This window comes from Eulemur rufifrons, chromosome 6, assembly GCF_041146395.1.
Source record: "Eulemur rufifrons isolate Redbay chromosome 6, OSU_ERuf_1, whole genome shotgun sequence".
Lineage (NCBI taxonomy): Eukaryota > Metazoa > Chordata > Mammalia > Primates > Lemuridae > Eulemur > Eulemur rufifrons.
The window spans coordinates 45,309,295-45,314,293 of NC_090988.1; the positions used below are offsets into that span (position 1 = coordinate 45,309,295).

Here is a 4,999-nt window from a genome sequence, read left to right on the forward strand (position 1 = left end):
TGTCCCTTGGCACGATTAATGAACAGGATCTCCAGACACTAGGGAACAATTCAGTTCTCAGCACTAGAAAGAGAAGGAGACTCGCTGAATAAAATCAAAATACAGTTACATTAGGGGCCTTTAAGACAATTCAACTCACTACTGTTGTCTAGAAATCAGATAAATCATGCAACTGTCTCCAAATTCTAATCTTATGCCAACTGTTTCTCTTCTTGAAACCACCTAACCGTATACTGTGCTGACATTGAAAACACTTATTTTGATGCTTCACTGGGCCTGTTCTTGAGTGTTCTAAGAAGCAATATGCAGGCTTAGTTCAGAGCAGTATAAATTCATTTTCTGACGGCATAACCGGAAGTGCCTCCTGCCTCGCCAGTCATCCGATCCCATTGCCTCACCCAGACTGCTTTACACCGCACCATTGTCAGCACCAGGCGGACTCAGCAAAGTTCTAACTGCAAATTCTGATTGTTGCTGTGTGAGGAAGGGGTCTTACAAAAGAAAGTCAGGAAAGTGAGCTCATGGGTCAAGCCATAATGAAGGCAAGGGTTTTATGTCCCTTTGTGTGGCCTCACAAATACTGCATGTATTTCCTTATCTACATAATACGAATGATAGTCATCTCTATTTAATATGGTTGTCACAACAGTAAAATTTGGTAAGTTATGAAAATCAGCTTTTAAACTGTACTATCTAAAACTCATAATAAGATTTATGTATCATGTCCCCAGTAACACTATTACCTACTGGAAAATTGGAAACAACCAAAGTTGTTTGAAAACGGTGAGCCACTAGCCAGCAAAAACACCTGTTCCTATTGTCCAAACAATGGAGGACTGTAAGTGCTGGGGACCCTGGCCCTCACAGTGTTCTTATCTTTCTCCTGGAGCCACTGACAGTATCAAAGTAGCCAGTGCCAAGCCTCACTTGCTTAGGACTCTGCTCATTATCTGACCGGCAATGGACTTCCCTCCCCTCCTTATTTGCTAGTGTGACATTTATAAAATTTCATGCTTAACTTACAAAATATTATGAAGAAACACAGTCCATGCTACTAAAAGTAATCTCAGAATAACTCAAGGCTCTTACTTGTATATCTCAAACACCACAAAGGCAACATAAAATTAGAGCCCCATAATTCTTTTCTTAAATTCCCTTTCATTTCTTCCTACCCGCTGCCCTCCCATCTTTCAGCTGGTCCTTTTTATTCACTTTAACCCTTCCCTCAATTCCTCTGGGCCTCCACAACACACACCTCTTGCAATCCCTCTCCTCTTCCCCTTTCCTCCATTTCTTCACTAGAAAGGCCAAGAACTGGTATGGCAAGTAGAGCTCTGCTCTAGGGCAGGGAAGATAAGTTGGGAGACTTCATACTTTAATAGGTGTATGTCATCCCCCTAGCCCTGCAGAGTGACCAGAGCTCTGCTCCGGTTTAGCCAACAGGTGAGGGCAGCATCTTGAATAGCAATTATTAGTTCAGCAGGACTATTAAGTAGGAATGTTTGTGTTTTCCTTGGGGTCTAGAGTTGAGAGCTATGGTCTTATGTTGCCCATCTGGAGTGGCTCAACCTTTCCCTCCTTCTTTGGCTGTGATCCAGGAGGACAGACCGAGGGCTGTGGGGGTCTGGAGGCAGCAGAGGCTGATGTCAGGCCAGGGCTTTTCCGCAAAGCCAAGGAGGATTCCTTTGATGATAACTTACCCCTAGTATATTGTGTCCATTGTGTTAAGCCTAGTAAGTCTCTTTTGGTTTTTTTCCCTCTGAGAACAAAGATTGTAATTTTATTTTATTTCTGAAAATCATAAAGTAGTAGGACTAACACATCTAGTCAGGGAAGAAAGAGTAAGTCTTTTGAATAGTGACCCTCCAAAGGACCAATACAAAATTGCACACGCGCTTTGCATAGTGGCAGTATCGCAGCCAATGAGGTTTATCCGAGGTGCAATTATTGCTAATTGAAAACTTTTCCCATTATCCTGCCATGACGACTTGAAATACAGTCAGCATTGGCAATTTTTGACAGTCTCTACGGAGACTGAATTTAATTTAAAAATTAAAAAAAATTGCACGTGCAGCCACTTAAAATGGTGTTATTGAGAAATATTGGATGACATGGGGAAATGCTCACGACAAAATAAGCAGTATACAAATTGCATAGAGTGAAGTGAAGTATCCCAAGAATGGAAAAAGAAGCACCACATGTACTCACCATCAAATTGGTACTAACTGATCAACACTTAAGTGCATATATAGTAATAACATTCACTGAGTGTCAGGCAGATGGGAGTGGGGAGAAGGGGATGGGTACATACACACCTAATGGGTGCAGTGCACACCGTCTGGGGGATGGACACACTTGAAGCTCTGACTTGGGTGGGGCAAGGGCAATATATGTAACCTAAACATTTGTACCCCTGTAATATGCTGAAATAAAAAAAAATTGTTTTAATTGCATAGAGTGTTATAGCTAATCCTGCTTTCTCAGAGAGAAAGAGCATACACCTAGAAAAACATATCAGCCATGTTTATCTCTGGAGCCTGACGATTTTTTACTTTTATTTGTTCCTTTTTGTATTTCTGAAAATATTATTTTTTTTTAAGTAAAAAGCTTAAAAACAAGTATAACATACCCCTGAGAGTGAGCAGCTCTCCAGTGGCCCACAGGTGCTCAAGGACACGGCCATTCAAGCTCACCTGTGCCCTGAGCTGCTCCCGGGCTCCCTGAGCCTCACCGTGGAGGCCTCACCAGCTCACCCCATCATGCCCACTCTCTTCTCTGACCAGTCCTGTTACCATGACCCTGACTCTACCTGTACCCCAGACTTCCAGAGAGACATAGACAATGGGAGTGGCTAAATAACATTAACTGTAACTTACGGCAGCTGTGCAGATGGGAAGGGAAGAGAAGGGAGAACAACAGGTGGCTGCACTCATTTTAGGTAGAAACTGACAAGGTGTTCTGGGACACATCTGCTTCTGTGAAAAGGTAGAGTGAAGCATCTAGAGAAGCCTCCTTGACATAAACTCAATGGCATCTCCACGCAAAGCTAAATTTGGCTGCTGCATTTCCATGGGAACAAATATAGTCCTAATCTTAAAGCCTTTTTTTTAATGAAGGGCAATTTGTGAGCAACATGTTCTTCTTCAATATGCCTGAGAAAGTTTGCAGAAAACGAGGCTGGTGGACACAAGACCTTGGTGAATGCATCCTAGCATTGGGCCTGGGACTCTAGTGTTGCAGGTTTAGAGCCCAGTTTTGTCAGCTAACCAGAGAGTTCGATCTCCCTGGTACACATTCTCACAAATAAGCTCACAAAAGACTGACAGATAATGAAAATGAAAATTCACTGATTAAAAATTAAAATGATTAAAATACAGAGTAATCCTATGACCCAACAATTCCACTCTTAGGTATATACCTAAAAGAATGGAAAACATATCCACATAAAAACTTGTACATGAATGTTTATGGAAGTATTATCCATAATAGTCAAAAAGTGGAAACAACTCAAATGTCCATCAACTGATAAAATGAATAAAATAAAATGTGACAGATCCACACAATGAAAAAGTATTAGACAATAAAAGGAATGCAGTACTGAAACATGCTGCAACACACTTGAAAACTTTAGGCTGAATAAAAGAAGCCAGACACAAAAGGCCACATACAGCGTTTCTTTTTGACATGATGGAAATGTTCTGGAATTAGATAGTGGTAGTGGTTGCATGACCTTGGGAATAAACTAATGAATTGTACACTTTTAAAAAGTGAACTTTAGGTTATGTAAAATTTTATATTGTGTGCATTTTATCTCAATTTAAAAAGAAAATTAAAAGAATAGCTTCATAGAGGACAGAATCATCTGATTAGCTCACCCTCCAGACCCTCAGTGAGAACAAGATCATAACCAGACACTTGACAAGCATGGATTCTGAGCAAGGGGTATTTGTATGGTTTTAGTGTATTATAGTTACTGACCTGATCCCTTGGTGTGGCCTTGCCCACCGCATGAATGGAACGACTTGAGGGGCACAGAAGCTGCCCGTGACTTACCCCCAGCCTGCTGGATGGGTACTGGCTTGGGAAAAAGGACCAGTTGAGACTTTCCCCACTTCCATTGGGTGAGGCTTCTAATGTATTGCAGCCTGGGCTGGGATTATTTCAGGCTTTGAGTATGACAGAACCTGCAGATGATATTCTCTTCTGTATCTGGACAAGGATCGGGTGGGCAGGACCAATAGAAAGGAGATAGTCTAATAAGGCAATTCATAAGACTACCCAGTGGGACCCAAGGGCCTTTATGGAGCCTGATGTCCCATTCTAGTCAGACTCCTGTGAGTACCTGTGATCCATCTAAAACCATTCCAAATTCTTGGAATCTTATAATAAACACCCAAACCTTCTGAGCGAGCATTTGGCTGAGTTAGGGGCATCCCTCTGAAAGGGCAGAGCAGAGAAAACAACCATCACGTTGCCTTGCGCATTTGTTGCACAATTAGCCCCAATGAACTGCTTATTTGTCAACCTTGAGCTAGTTTCTGAAGAATGATGAATACAGAGGGATCTACTGGGTAGCTACAAAGGCAGTTTTCTTTCCTAAGCAATGAATCTGTCCTTTCAACACAACTGCACTTTCAAACGCAGGTCTCTGACCCAAGGAGAGGCGTCAGTGGCAACAAATACATTAAGAGGCTAAGCCAAGGCCAGACAGGTGTGACGTTCCCCATTAGCTGTTCTTTCCCACTTTGTAAACCCATCTTCTTGTTCTTATTTCCTTCTTTTCAAAACTTTAATACTTATGGAAATATTATCTGTCAATATAGATGCCTCTCGTACAAAGAACTTTCATATTTGTATCAACCCTGCTTAATTCATGACGCTCACTCTGTCTGTATTCCCACCTTACTTCATCTTTCTGTCTTCTCAACCTCTTTTGTGCTGACTTCAGTAAAGGATGTTTATAGAATTAGCTGACTCTGTATGGCCTTTCATGGCTTTT

The 4,999-nt window shown here is 41.6% G+C and overlaps 1 non-coding gene across 1 annotated transcript; it reads left to right on the plus strand.

Moving 5' to 3' along the window:
• The first annotated feature begins 1,893 nt into the window (after positions 1-1,893).
• LOC138385488 (U4 spliceosomal RNA) lies at positions 1,894-2,034 on the plus strand. The gene has a single exon (XR_011233726.1). It is a non-coding gene; the product is annotated as a U4 spliceosomal RNA (small nuclear RNA).
• Positions 2,035-4,999: the final 2,965 nt, after the last annotated feature.